This window comes from Peromyscus leucopus, chromosome 3, assembly GCF_004664715.2.
Source record: "Peromyscus leucopus breed LL Stock chromosome 3, UCI_PerLeu_2.1, whole genome shotgun sequence".
In the NCBI taxonomy this organism is placed as follows: domain Eukaryota; kingdom Metazoa; phylum Chordata; class Mammalia; order Rodentia; family Cricetidae; genus Peromyscus; species Peromyscus leucopus.
This window is the reverse complement of record NC_051065.1, coordinates 126,128,484-126,152,409: the sequence shown is the minus strand read 5'-3', so window position 1 is coordinate 126,152,409 and position 23,926 is coordinate 126,128,484. Positions and strand designations below refer to the sequence as shown.

Here is a 23,926-nt window from a genome sequence, read left to right as displayed (position 1 = left end):
TGCAGTTTCTGAGGATAGTCAGCGCAGTGTAAATCAGGCCAGTCCATTTCACAGGTCCCTCTTCTCCTCAGATGAGGTTCAGCCTGTCTCAGCCTGGGGTCATGTGATGCGCCCAGGGTGACTGGAGCGCCGCGCGCAGGCCTGGGCGGGCCTTGGTGGAAATCAACTTCCGGTGAGGAGGTCCTGGACGCTGGGTGGTGCGTGGGCAGCCCCAACTTGAATACCTGGGTCCGCAGTCACCTGGAGGGGGGTGCTGGCCCGTATCCTGGTGCTCGAATCTGAGAGCGGGGTGTGGCGCGCAGCAGCGCGGGGAGCACTTTGGCGGCGGCGGGAGCAGGTAAATGAGTGCTCGCCATCAGGGTCCAGGTCTCGGCCGCATGCGGGGCGTTCCCCGGGTGGGAACGGCAGAGACACCCCCAACCCCGAGGCCTGGGCCGGGCGATTCACGGGACCTGGGGTCGGGAGGCGTCCAGCTCCCGCCCTCGCCTGTGTGGACCTGCACCTGCGTGGTCCCGAGTGGAGAGGGAAGTTCGCGTGCCGGCCGCGCTGCAGTTGTAGCTCCGGCGGAACGGAAGTGCCGAGTCGGCCTCGGTTCCCGCCGGCGCCGAGCGGCGCACCCCTTCCGGTCTCAGCTTTTGGGAAACCGCGCTGCTGGAGTGCGTACTGGGAGTCCTCCAGGAGAGCCGATCACGTGACACACCCAAACCTCGCGTTTCGGGTTCCCACCCGAGACAAGCACCTTGCGGAGTGCGGGACCTCTGTATCCCCCATCGGACGCAGCGTCTGCGCGGCCGCTTCCTCCGGAGGAAGCTTTGCACTCGAGTCTTCTGCTTCTCCAGCAGCGCCGGGCTGTTGCGGCCGCAGTGCTCTTGACCCTCAGCGCGCTGGGGACCCGAAGGCTTTGGGCTCAGCCGAGGTGCCTCAGTGCCCCATCCCCACCCCCACGAATTCCGACTCGTCCACTGTGCACACACGGACATATCGTCCGCCCCGAATCTTTACCGCCCGGATCGGTGGATGGCTCAGGAACACGTTTGCATGCTGTGTAGTTGAGGGATTACCGTCTTGTTACTGGGTGGGCCAACAATCATCTCACCTCAGGATTTAAGGCAAAAGCTTGCAGAGGCGTGACAGCAACCGATGAGAATTGCAGAGCCTTGCACTTGTGGTCCTCTCAGCCACACTTTCTGTTGCTTTGGGGTTGTCTGTTCCACACCTGCTGGGATAAATGGCCCATGGAAGATGCTGGTACTGCTGCTGCTTCTTGGTGCAGTGCGATAGTTGTGGAGAATTGCCCGGTGAGGAAGTTTGGTGTCCCCCAGGATGGCTAGGAGGCGTTTCCGTGGGCTGGGAAATGTGAACTGGTTGCCTAGCAACAGCATAATCCAAATGAAATAAACATAAAACAAAATGAGAAAGTTAAGTCGTACCTCTTTTATGAAATGGAAAAATGTGTCGTCTTAATGGGTAATTAGCCCAGGAATTTTGAGTTTTAAAGAAAAATTTTAATCTTAATACTTTACAGAAAAAGGAAACTGCTTGAAAAACCATTCAGAGAAACATTGTTCTTTTGCCTGTGTCTGTGGCAGAGAGAAAAGAGATGATCACTAATTAACTTGTCTCAAGCTTGAATGGACAGACAAGAATTTACCTAATGGGTCACTTTATATTGAACACCCAGCTACTGTCAGATTTGTAAAGTATATAGAATTTTTATGAATAAAGAAACTTTGAAGGGGCTCTTTCTTAATGACATAGCTAAATGGGAATGGATTAAGGTGTGTGAGATGTTTCTGTTTATGAAAAAGAGTAAATTCTAAGGTTCACAATCACAGCTCCCACTGGCAACCTGTTCCTTATAAATTTCCATTATGTTTTCTCGTTTCTTGTACAATGTAAACTTTTGAAGGCCACTCTATCAATGTGTATCTATTTCTTAGTATAGTAATGATACCTTTTGCTTATAGATTTGGTAACATTTTAGGGGTTTGGTTTCTCTGTGTGTCTCCTTTCTTACTCCAGTTTCCAGTAACTTGGTTTATTTGACTTGGAGTTAGGCACATTTTCGACATTTCTTTCACATTTTAGTTTACGGCAAACCTTCCACTAATTAAACTAGTGTCTTTATATACACACTCTGACAAATGCCTGGTCATGTAACATTACCAGTTTGCTCTTTGGCATCATCCTGGATAGCTACAGATTTTTCTTTGTCCCTTTTTCCCTTTTCTGGAATTGTGTAAGTGGAATGGTACAGTGCAAATCATTGCGCCAACAGTCTTTCACTGAATGCTTTTCTGGCTCACCCATTTTAATGCCTGTAACCAGCACATCGTGCCTCCTTTAAAAAGGGGAGTGGTATTTCCTTATGTGAGTAGGCCACAGTAGTTGGTAGACATTTAGGTTGTTTCTAAGTTTTGTATTTTGGAATGAAGCTTCTATAAAAATGCACTTTGAGGTACATTCATATTTAAGTCTTAAGAGACTTTAGTTTTCATTTCCTTTGGTTAAATATTGAGATGTGGAATGTTGGGCCAGGTGGCAGGTGCATGGTGAACGTTTTAGCGCACAGTTTTCCATGGTGGCTGCTGTGTGCTGCACTTGATTGATGGTCCACGTTGCTGTGCATCAGGCTCCTGCTTTAGCAGGACTCATTGGCTTTTCATTTTTTTAAAATTTGAGACAGGGTCTCATCTCAAATAGCTCAATCTGGCCTCTAGTTGGTTCTGTAGCTGAAACTAGTCTTGAACTCTTGATTCTCGTGCCAGTACCTCCTGAAGCTGGGATTGCAGCTGTGTGCCTCTATGCCTGGTTCTCACAGATGATTTTATTTGAGGTTTTAGTTAACTAATATATAAGACATTTTCCTTTGCTGCTTTTTTGTCATTCGTATGTTCTTCTGTGAGGCATCTGTTCAAAGTTTTTGTCATTTTATTGAGTTTTTATTATCTAATTAATTTTTTGTTCAATCTGGACATAAATCTTAATTATATGCATATAATGTATATATGTGATATATTGTGTATATGTTCACAGTTGTTTATTATTTTATCTTACTTTTTGTTCACAAGTGTTTTCTTTGAGTTTGCCATTTATTCCTTTTCCTGACACATGAAAGTAGTGAGGGAAACTTCAGTTTTGATGAAGTCCATTGCGTCAGTTCATTTTCCTTTTTTAAATGATTTGCATACGACCCAAGTTTGCAAAGAATTTCTGTTTTTCTCTAGATCTTTCGTAGTTTTAGGTAGTATTGTACTGAGGATCTGTTGTTTGTTACTTTTTATTTATAATGTGAGGTACAGGCTGTGCCTTTCTCTGCCCACTTTCTTTTACTTATGCACACATTTGGCAGCGTCTGGGAGAATCATTCTTACTGTCCTTCAGCAAGGTATTTTTTGGCACTAATGTGAGTAGGCACTTCACTGTATATGTGTGGCTCCGTTTCCTTCTGGTCATTCTGTTCTGTTCTCCATATCATTCTGTGTATCTCTCCTTTGGTGCAAACCACTCTGTAGTGTAGTTTTGTAGTGTGTCTTGAAATCAGGAAGACTGAATTCTCCAGCTTGGTTATTTTTCAAATTGTTTCAGATGTTATAGCTCCTTTTCTTGTGTAATTTTTAGAGGCAGCTTAGAGGCACACTTCTCCAGAACAGGGTGGGGATTTGGTTAGGACTGCATTTAAGTTATAAATCACTTTGGGGTGACTGGCGTCTTAGGTGTCTTGTAATTTGCTAGTTGATGCTTCTGCTCACCCAGAACATAGGTTTCTCCTACTGTTTTTCAGCTTTTAGCATAAACATCTTATTCCTGTTTCATTACATTTGTATGTTTGTTCGTTTGGTGCTATCGTAAATGGTGTCTGTGGACTTACACGTTTCTAATTATTGCTATATATATGTTGATGTTTACATGTTCTTGAATCCTACAGTATTGTTCAACTCACTTATTAGTACTTGTGACTTTTGTGGACTCCTTGGGATTTTCTGCATATTCATGTATTCCACCCATAGAAGCAGTTTTATTTCATATTTTCCCGACTGCATTTTCCTGTTTCATTGCACTGGCTAAGACTTCTAGTTATGTTGAAGAAGTAGTCACAGGAGACATTTGTTACTAATAATTTACATTAAAGAAATCATGTAGTTATTTATTTATTTACCATTTTGATCAGATTGAGGAAGTTATCATTGACTCCTGGTTTGCTTAGAGCTTTTAAATTTCAGTCATAAATCACTGTTGTATTGCTTTGTCTCATTGTAGAAATCATTAGTTAAGGTAGAAAATTATCTCTATTATTCTAAGATGGCTGCTGCTTACATTTTGGTGCCCCCTCATGTTGCTTTTCATTGGGAAGTTTACTAGGCAAAATTATAAATACTTTATATGTAATCCCTTTTTTGAAGTAGTAGAGTATGAGTAACAATATGTCTGGGGGATTTTGTAACTTGATTGCCACGGCTCTGGGCTAGTGTCATACTCTGTGTCCACATTTCGTTGTTTCCTATTGTCAGTACAATTACAATTTATCCCACTGGAATTAACATCAAGTTGGTTTTTGCCTTTTATTAAAATACAGTTTCTTGCCGGGCGGTGGTGGCGCACGCCTTTAATCCCAGCACTTGGGAGGCAGAGCCAGGTGGATCTCTGTGAGTTCAAGGCCAGCCTGGGCTACCAAGTGAGTTCCAGGAGAGGCGCAAAGCTACACAGAGAAACCCTGTCTCGAAAAAACCAAAAAAAAAAAAAAAAATACAGTTTCTATGAACTCTTTGGAAGTATATCTATAAGAATTTTGAGGTTGCCAGTTTTGATGGCGTTGTCTAGTAAGTCCAGGGCATATGTCTTTTTTCTGATGCTGCCCTCCGCATCTGTCTGTATGCACTGTCCTGTGTTTCTTATGCACTGGTACTTCATTATTTATTGTTTGTTTCAGCTCTTTTATTAAAAACTGAATGTGTAAAAATATATTAAATGAGCTCTCTGGGTATTTGCCCTTTCTCTTCCCTGGGATTTGGTCTTGTTGCTTTTTGTTTGTGTATTAGTTCTTGGTATATTATGTAGGCTGTGTGTCTTATGTGTGGCCACTGAAGTCTGCATAAATTATTGGCCACATACAATTATTTTCATTAATGCATAGAACTAACACATCTAGTCTTTGCCAAGGATCCCTGAATGATGGTGCATGCCCGCAGTGCTCTGGGAGCATTGTGTAACTCTGCCTTAGCCTGCGTTTGCTGCTTGTGCAGAGCCAGAGGCAGTCTTAGGGCCGTCTTAGGTCTTCTCCAGCTTGTGCACACGCACAAGACCCTTAACATCTGTACAGCTTTATGAACAAACTGGGCCTTTTAGATTTTCAGGAAAATATTGGATCTTTTAAAAATTACACATGAACATGTTATTCCTCCACTTCTTATCTTTATATGTAGGTTGTGTGTGTAGCTGTCACCACTGCCTCTGGCAGCTGAGTTTTAAGAAGGTTGGCCCTGTTTGTTTTTTGGCAGAGGCCGTTCTGGTGAAAGGTGGATATCCTGGCAACCTGAGTCAGATCAAATGCAGATAAGCACAGGGGCAGCATTTCCAGGGAACAGCTGGACAGGTCAAGAATGGCAGCTTCTGAGAATGGACCCTCAGAATTGTTCCTGGGTGGCCCCTGGCTGCTGGGGTGCTTTGGAGCTGTTGGATTTTTCAGGTCACCAGTGCTGGGGAGAGCAGGATGAGGGTAGGAGGGACTGGATTGTCTCAGAGCCTCTGTTCTTCCTGACAGTGATGCTCCTTGGTTATTGCAAACCTTTGGTTAATTTTGAGTTATGAGAAAGTTGGCTGGCAGTTTTTGCCACTGTTGTTCAAGTACTGTGAAGTTTTTGGAGTTCCTCTGGCAGTCTTCCTGCTTCCGCTGTGGGGTGACATTTGAATGGTCCAAATTCTTAGTGCTGATTTACCAGTCATATTCTCCCACTTTCTTCATCAACTATGTATACTTCAGCTTTGTGGAAGAAATCATTTGTGGGTTATTCAAGTTCAGATATGTAAAAATTTCCCTTGTGTATTAAAACCACTTATTTGGCATTATTAGTTATTGTCTTAAGTACTGTGAGATGAATCCACATGATAAAACCTAGAATCAGCTCCCACCTTTAGCAAGATGGCCCCAGAGTAGTGGAAAGATTAGTCCTTAGCTGAGTGAGAAGCAGATCAGATGAGGCAGTACAGAAACACTGTTAACTATAATAAACACTGTGTCCTAGACAAGAGTCACCAGCTAGTAGATCACACTGTTTTCTGTGTAGCTCAGTTAGCTTACACAGTTGTTACTATAGTTTCAGGTTTGTGGATTGCAGAGTCATTATGTAGAAAGGAAAAGTAGAAAACAAAACAAACCATTTATTGAATTGGGTCCTATGCCTGAACGTATTGCTTATGGGAAATTGGATTTCGTGCAAAAGGACTTTCCCAGTAAAAGACAACCAGAGCACATTTCCCCCCTTGATTTGCTGAATATATCTAGGTGTATTTTTGTATATTTCCATGTTTTGGTTGCTGAAGGTAACTGATTTTTTTTCCATTTGATAGAATGTTCCTGTCTTGTAGTAGAATCTGAGTGTCGTAACTGAGCATAGAGTAGATGAGTCTACTGTTGTAGAAGGGGTTCCTGCCTGCAGACCCTTGATACGAAGGTGGGTCTGTCCACTGTGCATGTCTGCGGCCTTTTGTGTGATCATCTTCATCACTGAGGCAGACTTGAAATGTCTGCAGATGTGGTTAAGAGATGCGTCCGGACATGCATTTCCTTATTTACAGATCGAATTGACAGCTCCTGGGACCATCACCAACTCAGAGTTTCACAGTCCTCCAGAGCTGACGGATACAGAGGACCCGTGTAACTGACTTGTTTTCACAAAAGTGACGTAGGTAGCCCCAAGGTGCGCCCTTTTTGTTCCTTCAGTCATATAGTTCGGGGCTAGGTTTTTACTTGTTGATGACCATGGCAGTACCCCTTTTTTGGCTGGTATAGCTGCTTACGGTTCAGTATAAAATATAAAAACACCTACTAAAGACTTACACACAGTTTAAGGAATTTGTATACATAAGGAAAGAAACTTCCTCTAATAATAATGAGTGTCATTCCTGTCTCCCAGCAGGTAACATTGTTTGAGTTTAATGACATTAATTGACTCAGTAGAGAAGCAGGGCTAGCTGGTGTGTCTATAGTACCCTGACCTTACAGCACATGAACATTGTGGGAATCCTTGGCTGACCAAGGTGTCAGGTGACAAAGAAGACCATGCCTAGCTACTGCTTTTGGATTGGGTGTTGTCAGAGTTAAGATATGAAGGTGTATTTCTGAAAAGGACTTTTTCATGTAACATTTGAGAGTAATTATTCTACTGGATGGATTAGGTTTATATATGTTGGAAGTGTTATTAGAGTTGTGCTCAATTACTTACTAGGTGTGGAGGTGAAAAAAATTACAGGTGATTCATGCTAAAGTCAGAATCACATGAAAAATATGTGCTGAGGATTCTGGTATTTTTAATTCAAGGGGAAATGAAAATTAGTGGTTAGAATAAGTTTTATATCATCTTGGAAAAATGTGAACAGGCAAGTAATTTATGTGTTTCTCTTGGTGAACAAGTCTGTTTTCTTTTAAAGAGACACTATTAGCAGGTCAGACCTTTGGTAGGTGCATAAAGTAGGATACGAGAACTGTCCAACAGTCTGAAAATTAAGCAGTGCGAAGCTGAAAGGTGTGGGGATGCACAGTTCACATCTGCAGTCTTGACTGAGTCTTTACCTAGGTTTCACTGCCTTGGCTCTTCCAGGACTTCCAGGTGAGAGAATATCAGATATTTGCAGTAGAGTACTGATTGTGAAGGGATGGGGTCCAGGCCGTCAGATCGGAGTCTAGAGACACACCACCCTGAATATATTTGATAAGATCTGAAAGTTGGAAATAGCAGGATGTAGCAGGCTTTCCTTGGGCTGCCAACCAGCTCCCCTGGAGACTTATTATTAGTTTGTCCTACTAGCTATTATAACTTAATTTAACCTGTTTCTCTTCATCTGCGTTTTGCCTCTAGGGCTTTTTACCTTTCATTCTGTATGTTCTACTTTTTCTGCTTCTTCCGTGTCTGTCTGGCTGGTGGATGCCTGCCTGGCCCCAGGTGTCACGCTGTCTTTCTCCTGTGTTCTCTTCTCTCTTCTAGATTCCTCCTCCTATTTATTCTCTCTGCCCACCAGCCCCACCTATCCATTAATCGCTTAGTTATTGGCCAGTCAGTTTTTTATTAGACCAATCAGGTGCCTTAGGCAGGCAGAGCAACACATCTTTACATAATTAAACAAAGGTAACAAACAAATGCAACATACCTTTACATAGTTAAACTGATATTCTACAACATAAGCAAGTATAACACATTCTCACAGAGTTAAAGTAATATTCCACTGCACCAGGAGATAAGACAAAACCCCAGTGAAGGTGAGGACTGAACCCTAAATTGTGATGAGTGACCTCTCCTTGTCCTTCCTGGGGAATTAATTTTGTGTGCCGTTGAGGAGACCTCATGGTAGGCATGCTGGCTGCTCAGGATCCCCAACACTCTGTCTCTAGAAGCCTCAGTCCTTCCAGAAAGGTAAAGCACAAAGTGTGCCCTGTGAGGACATGCTGTGCTCTGAAAGGACTGTGTGAGCTTCATCATTTACACTGAGAGAAGTCTTAGGCATTTGTGGTAGAATTGATACCCAGGGTATGGCCTGACGGGAAAAGAAAGTTCGATCAGAGTGAATTTTTTGATGTGCGTGCATTAAGCAGAGTTTTGTTCTTGTCGACATGGATGTCCTTTCCTACATGCAGTTTTGTGAGGACTGCTGTTCATGGGTTACACAGAATTCCTGAACGACTACTGTGATATTCTGCACAGAGCTGCAGGTCAGCGCATCTGTTTCATGGTAAATCTGATCGAGGAACTCATGTCATGACCAAGGAGTGTTTCAGTAGTCCCAAATTGATGGGGTTCATTGACTTTACCATCTTCCATGGAGTGGCAGTGGACCCAAACTAGTGGGGCTCATGGATTACCATGCTCCACAGGAATGTGGCAGTGGACCCAATTTTACAGAGTTCACTGACTACCATTTTCCATGCCTTCCAAAATCAGATGGCTTGACAGAATAGTGGAGTGGTCCTCTGAAGGCTCAGTTGCAATACCAGTTTGGGGGCTGAACCTAAAAGGGCTCAGGCAGGATCCCCGGGAATCTGCCTCTACTCTTTGTCAGCACCTAGTGCGCTATGCTCTTCCTCCCCTTGTGTGGATTCTAGGATTTAGGAATCAAAGATGGAGATGAGCTTGGCTACTATTTTAGTGACCCACTAGCAAGATTTGAGTTTCCTTTCCCGTGATCGTACCTTTGCTGGTCTAGGGGTCTGAGTTCTGGGAGAGAAACGCTGCGATGGGAGGTACAGGAGTGCTTTGACTAAACTTGGCTCCTGAGTGACTGTCCTGCCTCTGGATCAGCAGGCAAAGGGGAGAGTGTGCCTGTCTGGATGAGTCTGTCAAGGAGAAACCAAACTGCTGTTCTGTACTGGAGGCACGGAGAGCCCAGTGTCCAGGCAGTCCCCTAGGGCCGCTCTTCGTCCTGCCAAGCTCAGTGGTTAAAGTCTGCAGAAACTGGCATGGTGATGGCCTTGGTGCGTCAGAAGTAGGGGTTAGGGTTGTCCTGGTAGGTGAATAGTCATAGCCAGTTGCTGGCGAAGGGACCGTGAGTGGGTAGTGAAGATGGTCGTCATCAGTACAGCTGTGAGCAGGTGGCCAGACACAGGCAGCAGCTGCACTTGCATGTGCATTTTCTTATCAATCTGTGGTACATGTAAAGCATGTGGTTGTGGTATTGTGTTCCCCAAAATATTGTGTACCCTAATAAACTTATCTGGAGTTAGAGATAAGCCACTAGATACTTAGGATAGGCAGTGGTAGCACACGCCTTTAATCCTAGCATTCCAGAGGCAGAAATCCATGTGTTCAAGGATACAGCCAAGCATGGTGACTCACGCCTTTAATCCCAGAGAGCGAGCCTTTAATCCCAGGGAGTGGTGGTAGAACAGAAAGATATATAAGGCGTGAGGACCAGAAACTAGAGACATTCGGCTGGTTAAGCTTTCAGGCTTTGGAGCAGCAGTTCAGCTGAGATTCATTCTGGATGAGGACTCAGAGGCCTCCAGTCTGAGGAAACAGGATCAGCTGAGGATCTGGCGAGGTGAGGTAGCTGTGGCTTGTTCTGGTTCTCTGATCTTCCAGCTTCGCCTCAATACCTGGCTACAGGTTTGGTTTTATTAATAAGACTCTCTAAGATTCCTGCTACAAAAGTAGGTATCTTTGCTTTCTTGTTCTGTTGCCTCACTGTGTAACATGAGATATTTTTACTTTACTTCATAGTATTTAAGTCTTTTTGGTGCTATAATATTTAAGTTACTGGAGCCTGAGGACCAGAAGAATGAACATCACTCAGGGTCTTAACCTTCTCTTTTGGAAAGGGAGTAAATGTGTTTCAGGTTCTGTGCAAGATGGTTGTATTGTGCTGTGTGGGAGACTGAGTGACTTAGGAGAATGCATACAGGTGACAGGTTGACAAAGGCTGCACATTCGATGTTTAGTGTCCTGTGTGAAGCTGCCTGGGCCGTGGGATATGCTGACACATGGTCCCACATTATCCTGGGTGTGTCTGAGGGTGTTTTTGGATAACATTACTGTTGCCCTCCCCGGTAAGAGTGGACCTCATCCAGTTAATGGAAAATCGAGTAGAATGGCAGAGCTGTGTCAGGGGAGATGCACTGTTCCCCACCAATGGGCCTTCTGGTCTGTTTTTGAACTTGGACTCAGGATCACTGGTTGCTCAGGCCTGTACTGCCATCTCTCAAGGTCTCTAGTGTTCTGACTGCAGATCTCAAGACGTCTTAGACCCCATGATCATGTGAGCCAGTCTCTAGTCAGTCTCTGTCTGTCTGTCTGTCTGTCTCTCTTTCCCCCAATCCCCTTTTCCTCGTCTGGAGACCCTGACTTCTGGGTGGAGTTTGTTCTGTGCTTCCACACTTTCTGAGGAGAACTCAGATTATTCATTGAATCCTTTACTATTTTCTAAATAGTGCATACAATATTAGTATATCTGTACATTTCCTTCAAAGCACTCCTCTCCATCCACTTGTTCTACACTTTAGTTTCTTCACTGTGTAGTACCTTGTGATTTCCTTGTAATTTATGATGAGTTATTTAGAAGTATGTTGTTTCTTTGAGTTATTTGGGGACTTGCCAAATCTTATCTTTACTGATTTTCAATGTATTTCAGCTGTGGTAGTGAGGACCTTTTGTATGATGTCAGCTGTCTAAATCAAATTGAGACTTGTGTGGCTCAGAATATTGTCTGGTTTTGAACACTGTGTATGTGCTTGAAGGCCTAATCTGACCTTGTTGGATAGCGCCTACTCCCAAGGAATGTTGGTTATGTCAAGGTGTTGCTAATAGTGCTTTGTTTTCTGTATATTGACTGATTCCTGCCCCCCCTCCACATTTAATCAACTGTTGAGAAATACCCACCTTTATCTGTGCTTGCTGACCATCTTGTCAGTTCTTCCACACTGTGTTTTGAAGCATGCTCTTTAGGTGCATATGTGTTTATGGATGAGATTGTCTTCCTGATTAACTTCTGTCCAGTAATGTTCTTTGATCTGAAGGCTAATTCATCTAATATTTATGTGCCACCTTAGCTTTCTTTTGAGAAGTGCTTGTATGTAGCACGAATCTTAAAAGGTCTTATTAATAAAAACAAACCTGGAGCCAGGTATTGAGTTAAAGCTGGAAGATAAGAGAACCAGAACAAGCCACCTCACCTCACCAATTCCTCAGCTGATCCTGTTTCCTCAGACTGGAAGTTTCTGTGCCCTCATCCAGAATGAATCTCAGCTGAACTGTGCTGCTCAAAAGCCTAAAAGCTTAACCAGGCTAAAAGCTTCTAGTGCCTGGTCCTCACGCCTTATATACCTTTCTGTTTTCTGCCATCACTCCCTGGGATTAAAGGCTCACTTCCTGGGATTAAAGGTGTGAGTCACCATGCCTGGCTGTTTCCAATGTGGCCTTGAACTCACAGAGATCCAGAGGGATTTCTACCTCTGGAATGCTAGGATTAAAGGCATGTGTGCCACCATTTTCTAGCCTCTGTATCTAGTGGCTGTTCTGTTCTCTGACCCCAGATAAGTTTATTAGGGTGCACAATATTTTGGGAAACACAATACCACCACACTTGTATGGTGTTAGCTCTTTAGCCTTTAATTTCCTTTCCTTTCCTTTATAAAATGCCAATTCTGACACCGTAAGTCTGCAGTCCACAGCGGACTCAGTTGGTCAGACCAGTTGTACTCCATGCAGTTGGCACTCTGGTTGAATCTGAGTACCATTTCACTAGTTGTTTTCTGTGTTGCACTCTTTCGTATTCTGCCTCTTTCCTCCTTTTCCTCACTCAGAGTGTTTGAGTGTTTTTCCTTAATAATTTCATTTTATGGCTGTTAAAGGCTGGTTGACATATCTTTGCTAATTGTTATTGAAGCGATACAGAAGACTATACTATATATTTAAACTTATACTGCATATTTTTACTGTATAGTAAAATTACTTTCTAAAATACTGTCATTTCATCTTTTTGTGGTATTGGTATGCAGTTCTGCAATGTTTAAATTTTATATTTTGTGAGTCAACAGTGCATTTTTACTTTCACCTTATAAAGCCAGTTAGATTTAAAATGTTTATGTCTGCCAAGTTTAGCACGGCAATGCTAGTTCTGTTAGTTCTGTTTGTGAGGTCCACGTTTCAGTCTGGTTTTATTCTTTTTATTCCTGGAGAAATGCCTATGTGCTAAGTGTAGATCTGTGGCAGATAATTCTTCCCAATTTTGTTTGTCTGATTGAAGATTCTTTCTTCAAGAATTCCATACTGCCGTATGTTTTCCCCCTAAGTATTAGCGGGCTTTCAGTCACTGTGACAGATACCTGGAGAACTCTGGCTCATGGTTTCAGTGTGTGCATGGTGTGCACCATTGCTGTGGAATCTGGTGAGACAAATCATCCTGGTGGCAGGAATTTGTGGTGGAGCACCTCTTGGTGGACAGGAACCAAAGAGCATAGGCCTGTGCTTGCAGCTGGGGTGTGCCTCCCCAATCCCGAAGTACACATTACTAACCTCCTTGGTGTTTTCCAACTCAGTAAGGTAGACTGGAGACGAAGTATCACACGTGAGCATGACACCTTGTCATTGCGTTTGGCTTATGTGGGTTTTGGCAAGAAGTCTGCTTTTATTCTTACTTTAATTCTTTGGTGTGTAATGTATCCCTTTTCTGGACTATTTAAACTGTACTATTTTCTGCAATTAGACCGGTACACACTGCACTATTTTATGGCTTCTCTGAAGGCCTTAGCCTTTTGGATCTCACGTTTTTTTGGACTTTTCACTTAGTGTCTTTGCATTTTTGGAAAGGCTGTAGTCACACTCCAGGCTGCTTGAACGTGCTCTGTGCTCTCAGCATGCCTTCTCTCCACCTTTTTGGATATCCATTGTTGCTGATTCTGTCTTCACGATCTGCCATGTGCGTATATGATGTTAGTCCTGGGGTGTTTCCTTCAATTAGTTCTTCCTGCAGTCCCATGCGCCTCCTTCAGCTTTTCCACATCTCTCCATAGTTTTCTTTCTTAAAGGAACAGGACATATACTGTGGTCTCTTGTTTTGTGTCAGCTTTTTGTGCTGAAGTTGTGGCCATGGAGTTGTGGTGGTGATTCTCACGACTGGGAAAGAATCTCCAGGTGTGGGTGGATGAGTGGGCCCCTCTCTCAGCAGCTGTGAGTTGTTTTAAGCAGCTGTGGCCATAATAGCTGACGACTTGCATGATTGACAGAGCTCTGCAGGTCTGTGGGAGAACGGCAGGCCTGAATTGCCTGATGGATTGTCAGCAGTGGCACTAGTATCAATTCACAGACCAGCGTTGGTCACCATCTCTCTATGGGACTTGAGGATATTTCCTCCTCTTGCTCTAGGGCAATGACTATTACTGCCTGGCACAGTGAAGGATCTAACTCCTGTCCATCAAGCAGTGGAATTGTGTGTGGTTTACAGCTTCTCCCATGAAAAGAAAACAACACGAAGGAGTCCGTGTAGTGAAGGGTTAACCTGACATGAACACCCTTGGATGACCTTATCTAACAATACTTATTCTCCAGCCAGAGCTCTTAGGTCTGGTCCTCTCTTCTGTCAGTAGGTGAGTACCCAGGCCATGATTTCAGAACACTGTTCTATCCAGAGTTCCTAAGCTTGGGTTCTCGGCCTTGCGAGTTCTGACTGGCTGGTCAGAGCCTCCCTCAGCGTGGCTCCTCTGCGCTCCAGCCCGAGCTCTGGCCTTGGAGCTGCAGTCGGCTTTGTAAGCTTGGCAGTTAAGCTGCTTGTTAGTCTCTGCTTCACTTTGACGGGTGCTCCAGGGCCAGGTAAAGAGTTAGCCTGCTGCCGCTGCTGTGTAGGAAAATGTGCATTTTAACATCACATTCTTTATTCTTTTATTCTTTTACATTAATGTGTATTTTATAAAAAGCAAATCTTTTCCCTCAACCTGCCATTAAATTTTATATAGAACTAGAGCTCTGAGAAGGCAGGAAGCGTCTCATTTGTGAAGCACGGCCTGACATGCACAGACCCTGGGTTTAGTTTCCAGCGCAAAAATAAAAAACAGAAACAAAGCAAGACAAAACCGAGTTCACCCTCCGCATGCGCTGTACGCTTCACTCTTTGCCTGTCCTGGCTTTGCTTGGCCTCACAGTAGCGGAGCTTTCTGGCGTTTATGCCAGTAGTCGTCCAGCAGCCTCAGCCTAAGGAGAGTTGCCTCTTCTTTCCCTGAAGACTGCTTTTGTGCAGGGTGTGTGCTCTTGTGAGTACTTACAGGTCTCCTTCAGCTGAAGAAGTGAGTCTCCCCTCTGTCCTTTCTCAGGTCTGTGTTCTTCCTCACCAGGTAGAAAAGCCAGGCTTCTGTCTGTGGCCTCATCTCTTTCACTGGGTTAGAGCTGTAGTTTATAACTGCACTCACATCTGAATGGCTCTTAATGCATTCTGAGGCTTTGTTCAAATATAACAAAGCCACTGGTAACATGCTCTGTGAAGGGAGAGTACTAGAGACACTCAGGTTAAAATGGTTTCTTCTGGAAAAAACCATTTTTTTTCCATTCTTCCTCTATTTCCTCTGGAACTTGTAAGAGCTCTCTACACAGGCTCTGACAGTGAGCTCTGCCCACGTATCAAAGAGAAAAGTCATCACCTCCAACAGAGCCGAAAGGAGGGAAAAACCTCTGTTTTTATGGACTTGTGTCAGGAACTTGAAAGCATGGTGAAGGATGTGTGTACAGGCACATGTGACTTGTGGCTTGTGAGTGTGACTGAGTTTTCTTGGGTTCTGCACTCCTGACAGGAAAGGATGCCAACTCCAGGGTAAGCTTGCATTTGCTGTTGCTATGTCCAGTCTGTCTGATTTCTACCTGTGAAAGGACTTTTGTGTAAACTCTACCTTCAGCCCCAAGCAGAAGTGTTCCAGAGAAGCCTTGGCTCCCACCTCCTGTGGCTTCCGTCTCTGGTTCCCTCTCTTGGTGGGTGTACCTGTGAAGTGTCCGTAGCCATCATCCCTGCGTCTAGTGTTGTAGTATCCAGCAGCCTGCGTCCAGCAGCCGGCGCCCAGCACACATCCCTTCTTTCCCTGTTTCCCGGACAGTCGGTTTCTCTATTTACTTCCTCCTCTGTGTGAATGCACCTAAACATGCTATTTTTACGAGAATCTTACATAATTTCTCTTATGCTGCTGCCACCACTGTTGATGGTGGTGTTAGAATTCCAGGTTCAGCCCTGTAGATGAAACTTACATACCATTAACATTGCAATAGAAACATATTGTGTAGGATTTTTTTTTAGCCAAATCTTAAGCTTTATTTAGACTTTTACTGGGAAGAAAGGAAAAAAAAATTAGCCTTTTAGAATCTTGGCTGCTTTCAAAGTAATTTTTAAGTTAGTCCACAAAGATACAAAGTAATGGCTTTTATTATGGTATTTTTATATGTGTATGTAAAAGCATACATACATAGTTCATATTACATTTCATAATTTCCCTTGCTGTGATAAAACATTCCAACAAAATGCAACTTTGGCAGAAAATGGATTCATTTGTCCTTCAATTAAAAGTTAACAGTGTAGCATTTCAAGAAAGTCAAGACATCGTCAACTCAATCATCTTGTCATAGCAGATCCACAATCAGGAGCAAAGGATGAGTAAACACAAGGATCCTTACTTGCTTTTCGCTAGCTTTCTTCTGTCTTACGTTGTTCAGGACCCCTTGCCTAGGGAATAGTGATGTTAAAATAATCAAGACAACCCCCTACAGAGATGAGCAAAGGTCAGCATGAAATAGATAACTTTCCAGATGATTCTAGATTGTGTTAAATTCACACACACACACACACCCTGAAAAACAACACACTTGTTATTTGAACCTCCCTCTCTTCCCTCTTCTCCCCTTACCTACTTTTCCTAGTCTCCTTCCCTTTATCCTTACCTTCTGCTTCCCTGTCATGTGCATTCCATTACCTCGCACTCTACTTTCCCTCCCTTCAGATAATTTCATATTCACACACACATTATGTGTGTATGTAAATTTCGGTCTAATTCTACAGATGAGAGGAGAGATGCCATGCTTGTCTTTCTGAATCTGATGATCTCCAGTTCTGTGATTCATTCCATGCAGCTGAACTGACTCCACTGTGTCCAGGTGCCACATTTTCTGCCCATCCCACTGTTGATGGAAATCTAGGTTGGAGAAACAGGTAGTCTCTTGAAACTTGAAGTTCTCATTACAGAAATCACTCCTCTTGAACCGCAGGCCTTCAATAGGTGTGCTTGGTCTGTTTCTTGGGAGCTGTCTGTCAGGTATCTCCACACATGATCTTCTAGTGTGAGGACTAGTCCCAGCTACAAGTTTTTTTTTTTTTTTCAGGGAGCTTGCACACTCCACAGATGAGGGACTGTTTCATTTTGTGCCCCTGTGGTTTCTCTGGGTGGCTTTTTCAAAGAAGTTCATTTTTTTTCCTGGCAATCTTGTGTATCCTGTGTAAGTATTTTTCATTATTAATAATTTTGAGAAGAACCAACTCCAGGTCAAAACATGGTTGCTAAAGCCACTGTGCTTTATCCAGGGTCATCCCAGTGGATTTTGTATCTGTTCTGCCAAAGTCTGTTCATCTCACATGCCCCTGTGCTCACTGTCATCAACCTGGTGTGGAAATTATTTCTATGTATTTTGCCTAAATCAACAACCATTAAGAGAAATTCAACAAGACATGGAAGTTTAATTCTCTAATCCTGTAGGCTGGCTTGGGAAGACACCCCCACTTCTCACACTATAGGAATTTCCATTTCTGGTTGTGACTTGTGTCCCAGCTTTTCACTGTTCTTTTCCATCGTCTTCTTCCTCGGTTGGGCTTCGTGGTTAGAAATCTCCTCTTTAATTGAATTGCAGAGCGGTTCATTCCTGCCATTTTCCACTCTTCGGTCCAGCAGTGAGGGTCTGTGTGTGTAGGTACACTGTACCGTTTTAATAATGAATCTGGGCTTAGAGAGAAATTGAATTAAATTCTTCAGTTATTTTAGAAGTTCTAACATCATGCTATTTACATTTCTGGCCACAGCGAAAGTTTTTGTGAAACTGGGTTCTGTAGGAAAAAGCTTCATGTGTCATCATGATCTTGGAAGAACTTTGGGGACTTGGCTTGCCCAGAATTACAGCTTTGAATAGTCTCCATAAATCTTCCCGTTAACAAGTGTGCATTATTTCTAATTAGGAGTTAGCCAGAAATCTGAGCTTAATCAGAAATAAGATCCTTCAACGAGAGGAAGCTGAGTTGTGGATGGATTAGGTGACATCTGTGATGACACTGATTTGCAGGGGAGCTGGGACTGGAGCCACAGGCCGACTGCGTGGCCGGCCGGCCGGCACTCCCCCCCTGCTGTGGGGCCTCTCACCATCCTGTCTATCAAAACAAGGCCGCAGGGTGCTGGTGTGAAAGCGTCCACATCCATTTCAGTTCTGTGACAAAGATGAGAGCAAATCAGATTCATCTTCCACCTGGACTTGCAGACTGTCCTGATAACCTGAAGGTTAGCCTTTGGTTTCTGAAAAAGAACGTTCTGTGGCCTTTATTTCGTTCAACCTTTTTATGGTAATAATTTGTAAAGGTTCTCAGGCTTTGAAAAAAGCAAACAAGGACTCCCATGCTGGGTGCTGGCTGCTGTTACTGCCTGTTTCGTGTCAGCCCTTCCTTGGTAGGTTCTTTCTGCTTCAGGCGTCTAAGCCCTCCTGCCTGCGGCCTGTGGGAACTGCCTGTCCCAGCTTCCGTGCTGATTAGTCTAAATGAAATGCCTGGTTCCTTCTTTGCTTGCGATTAGTTCAAGGACAGGCAGGTCAGTGCCTCAAACATTTCTGTGATGTTGCTGCTAGCTTCTGTGTGTAGCTCAGGTGGGGATCAGATTCAGGGACTTGGAGGTGAGTGTTGAGTCCTCTCTGCAGTGTGGTGTGCCTACTACTTCCAGGAGACGCAGACACACATTTCTTTGTTGAAGCCTTTTGACCCATGGGTTTTCTCTGAATTCCAGGCGAGTGTGTGCACCTTCTGAGACTTTCTACTCCTCACTTTGCTCTCACAGGTTTTCAGTAGGAATTAAGTTTTATAGACTAAAAGGACAATGCCCTCTAGATAAGGGAGTGTAGAATCCTGAAAAGACAGGTACTGAGAATTAGGCTCATGGGCTGCCTTGAGCCACAGTGTGATCTGTGCTTTGCCCTCCTGGCCCGACTGACCTCATCTCTGTTGCTGATGACCTCCCCAGTCCAGTGAAGCTATTTGTTGCCTGTTTTCATGACTTCTCTAACATTGGACGTGTTTCTGTGTCCTCACTCACTTCATGATTTCCAGGGCATCGTTCTTTTGTTTGATTTCTCTCTCTTTAAGAATTTTATTTTACAGAATATTACCTCGGTGAACTAGGTTAGCATCAGTTCAGTTACCTCAGTTCCTTTTTGGGGCTTGTTTACTGAACCCAGATTTCTAGCACAGTGATGCAGTTTGGTTTCGTCTCCCTTGTGCATGATGCTGTGCCTGTTTTTACCCTCTGTCCTTGGACCTCAGTCTCCCCCGTCTCTTCCTGCCTCCCCACCGTCTGTCTCTAGTAACACTATTTCTTACTCTGTCTCTGTCAGTATCCCCCACTTTTTTGCTTATCTATCTATCTATCTATCTATCTATCTATCTGGGTGGATGCATGAGCACGCCCGTGCCATGAGGCATATGTATGGACACCAGAGGACAGTTTGTGCTAGTTGATGACTCTCTCCTTCTACTGTGTGGGTCCCGGGGGTGAATCCAGGTCGTTCAGCTTGGCTGTAGGTGCCTTTACCTCCTGAGCTGCCTTGCTGACCTCCGCCCTTCAGCATTTAGTGATACTCCATTTCAGTCTGTCTCTCCCTCTCACATTTCTGTTGCCGTTGGTAGACATGTATGTTGTTTCCATATTTTGGCTGTTATGAACACTGAACCTGGGAGTTCAGGTATCTGTGATAAACTGAAAGGCTTCTGTGGAGCTGAGGAAACGGAACAAAATGAAAAGTCAACCTACAAACCAGGACGTTGAAACTGCAAATTGTGTTTCTAAGGACGGTTGATGGTCTCAGTTACTGGACAGTTCCTACAGTCGAACAACAGAGGAACAAATTGTCTAATGAATAAGTGTGCAGAACACCACAACTGAGACTTTCCTAGGAGTATATAAAAACAACTAATAGATATGTGCGGAATGCTGTTCTGGGAATGGGCATCAGTGGTAAAGATGACCCACGTAGGGCTGAACACTCAGTCTCTTATTCTCAATACTTTGATATCTCTCCATTGACTGTTGTCCACTGCAGAAAGAAGCTTCTCTGACCAAGGAGGAGAGCGGCACAGGTCCATGGGTACGGCTGTAAATGTTTAGAAGGCAACTTCACAACCTGATCACTTAGGAAAATAACAATAGCAGGTCCGACCCTATGGCCTGTGACCTTCCTGTTCTATCCATCTGAAGAGGCACTGTGGCCATCATTGTGGGAAGCATGGCTTCCTGCAGGCAGGAATGGGGCTGGAGCAGTAGCTGAGAGCTTGCGTATTGATCCGGTGTGTCAGGCAGAGTGACTGCACCTGGCATAGGCCTCTGAATCCTCAAAGCCTGCCTTCAGTGCCACACCTCTGCCAACAAGGCCACACCTCTTAATCCTTCCCAACTGGGAACGAAACATTCACATATATGAGCTAATGGGGGCCATTCTCATTCAAACCACCACATCCTGCATGGGCTTTTGACTAGGTTAATAGTACCAAGCTTGAAATTCCCACCCATGGAGCACATCTCAAACCCAGTCAGGAAGCAACCAGTTTCCCCTAACTGTTGTACCACCTTGACCCAGTCAGCACATCTCACCTGGCGGAGCTCTCTTGTAACATGTAGGGTCCAGCTGTCAGGTAAAAGTATTGGTGTGTGCGCGCTTGTGTGTCTTTCTGTCTGTGTGTGCTTGTGTGTGTGTGTCTCTCTGTGTGTGCTTGTGTGTCTGTGTCTGTGTTTGTGTCTGCTGTGTGTGTGTCTGTCTGTCTTTGTGTGTGTCTCTGTATGTGTGTGTGCTTGTGTCTGCTGTGTGTGTGTCTGTCTGTCTGTCTTTGTGTGTGTCTCTGTATGTGTGCGTGCTTGTGTGTCTGTCTGTCTGTGTTTGTGTCTGCCGTGTGTGTGTGTGTGTGTGTGTGTGTGTGTGTGTGTGTGCGCGCGCGCGCGCGCACTCGTGCCTGTGTCCGCGTAGCGCCTTCCTGCACTGTGAAGTGCAGCCACCAGGGAGGAAGATTTCTGGTTGACTCTTGACTGACTTTGAAGTCAGCAGCCCTTCTGTTGTGCACTTTCAGTGTGCTGGCTGTGTTGGCTCCGACAGCCCCGGGAGCAGGATCGTCTATGCTGAGATCCAGGCTGAGTTCAGCACGCCCCAGTGTTCGGTTCGGTTGCTGCTGTGTGTGTTACTGTGTATGAGACCGCACCACAGGCTCCATGGCACTCCTAGGAATTGAACTCTATTTACTGGTTTGACCTTCATCACAGATTTTGCGTCAGTGTTGTGTGGTGTCATGTTGGGTTTGACGTGTGGATTGTGGGAATGAACTGGACACCAGCCGTTGAGGGTTAACCCTGAGGTGGTCCCGGAAGGCAAGAGGACACCATCTCAGGTGCTGTCAGGTGCATTTCCACAGACTGCGTCCTCTGAGCCTTGCTGTGGACAGACGCTTGTTAACTTGCATTGGTTTCTGCTTGCCGTAGGATCCAGGGAACGGAACAGCCACACAAGTGTCTGTACACTGTTAAACAGTTCCTTCCTACTCACTCGTGGGAAGCTTAGGGAAGAATTCTGAGACTGCATGCCAGAACTCGGTGGACTGTGAAACCATTGAGATTTCTTCAGATTTTCAAAATTACAGGTATAGTTTAAAATTCACAGTATTTTTTTTTTTTAACAAAGGACTTTGTATAAAATACTATTAGGTTTTTAATAGTCATCTTCTTAGAAACACAAATCCAAGGGAGGAGGTTTTCCTGCACTTGAAATAAAAAGTGAAGTTCAACATGGCACCAGATTATGCCTGCCTTGCACTTAGTGTCATGGTTTGGAGGCCTAGCTTGCTTAGACCTAAGTGGAGAAGCTGGGCAGAGCAAACAGGGCACAAGGTCTTACAGCCTCTCCCGACTCTGTGCTCGCTTAAATAATTAAGATTCACCTTAAAAACCTCTTAAGTTAGAAGTAGTGATGGCCTGTGTTTTGTTGCCATACTGCCTGTCGGTGTTTGCCTCAGTCATGTGTAGTTCTGGTGTGAAAAGACACCGTTTTCCCCAGTGTATAAATATCAGTTCATTTCGGCAGTTTTGCCCTCCATGAACTCCCTAATTTTCAAGTATTAACATTCATGTATATATTATAAAACACCTGTGTGAATATATTTTTTTGAATTCTGATAAACTTGCCTCATAAAAGAACATTCACATTCCTTTCCTTATTTCCTTTGCAGCACATCTTGGCCACCTTTCTTCCCCGCCTCCTGGCTTCTGGGATTCTGTGCTATGTGGATTAGTTTGGCCTGTATGACAGTTGGGTACATGGACTTGTACAGTGTGCCTTTTAATTGGCTTAATTTGCTGAAATAATGCTGTGGCTTTTAATGATACTCCAATTGTGAAAACCTGAACAGTGGTCAGGAATGTTAGCATACGTACTCCCTGTGGATGAGCGATCCCAGCAGGCATCACTGCGTCACCAGAGTGACAGCGCCTCCCTTGGCAGTGCGCTGTGACCTCATGATGCCAGGTTTTGCTAGTTGTGGTTATCCACCAGGTATTTATCCGGGCCAGTTCATACGGGAAATGAGGTCATTGTTTTATTTATTTTGTTGTAAAGGTGGTCTAACTAGCAAACTCTTATGCTTAGAGATCATCTTTCAGGTTTGGAAGGAAGAAACCTCCATTTCTGTTTATTTTTCATTCTTATATCAGGTTTTCATCTTGTTACAGTGAAGGTTATGTGGAGAGAGGCTTCTCTCAGCTGATGTTGGAGAGAGCCTTTGGGATAGGTCATCTCTGGCCATGGCCATCCATCCTCAGACTCATTATGATCTGTGACCCTGAGTTCAGGGGACTTATGCCAGGTACATATGCTCTTCCTGCCATCTTTCTCTTTAAAAATTGTGGTAAAATATTCATAGCACAAAGGATGTTTTTCAGATTCTGAAGTGCACACTCCATTGGCATTAAGTACTGTTATACTATACTCACCTTGTGAGTAGAACTTTATTTCTTAATTTAAAAGCATGTACAAAGTGGGCACAAGGTCATTTATCTGATATTTAGGTCTGGTAATTTAGTTTATGTAGTTTTAGGGTAGAGCAGGTGGTCATGAAAAAAGTATTTATATGACTTAAAACATTTGTCATATGTTCTACTTGGATTTTGAACCCAAATATTTTGCCAGAGTATAGAATAGAGGTTGAATTCACCCTCCCCCACTTCAAATGTTTGTTTCCTGGTACCGAGGATGAACCATGGGCATTGTGCCTGCTGGGCAGCCCCTCTCCACTGAACTCCATCTTCAGCTAATGCAGCTTTTTGACATCTGTCGATATTTATGGAGTTTGTGTCATGCTTAGTTAGATGCTAGAAATACATAAATCAAGACCCCTTGATTTATATATTTTATTAATCAGTATCAATAGAATGTAATTACTGATGGCAGTGGTTATATTTTAAATACAGCACTAATGAAAATACTCTCTTGTGATTGGTATTGGCACCTGCTTCCATGATATTGCCAAGAGGAATTGCTTTCAGATGTGAATTCCACTATAACCGAAAGAGATTCTCTCTCTAGGCAAAGAATGGTTATTTCCAGTGACTTGTAAAACATTGTTATTGGAAATGACTCATTAAATTTCTTATGTATTTTTATTCTATTACATGATTCATAGAAATAAATTATTTTTTCTAGCCATTGTCTTTGTTCCCACTTTTGTATCTGAAGATAGAGGTGTTTCATGGGAAAGTTCTCCTGTTTAATTTTATATAAAATATAAAATTATATATATTTATATAAACATTTATAACATAAATAAAATATTAAGTATATTTATATATAAAATATATAAGCTATAGATTCTCTGAGTGACTATGTAAAATTAAAATTTTTATGGTTAGGTTCTACCTGGAGGCAGAAACTGAAGTAGAGGACATAGAGGAGTGCTGTTTATTGGCTTCCCTACCAGG

General features: G+C 43.7%; 1 protein-coding gene across 4 annotated transcripts in view; it reads left to right on the top strand.

The window, feature by feature from the left end:
• Positions 1 to 252: 252 nt before the first annotated feature.
• The window catches only part of Ccdc91 (coiled-coil domain containing 91), a 175,052-nt gene continuing 151,378 nt past the window's right edge, over positions 253 to 23,926 (top strand). The window contains exon 1 of one of the 4 annotated variants that reach the window (XM_028891641.2): positions 253 to 337. The gene's annotated coding sequence lies outside the window, so the exon portion shown is untranslated. Of the gene's footprint in view, positions 338 to 848; positions 1,299 to 21,032; positions 21,598 to 23,926 lie in introns of those variants that run through there. The other 3 variants (XM_028891642.2, XM_028891644.2, XM_028891643.2) reach the window with 3 other exon arrangements.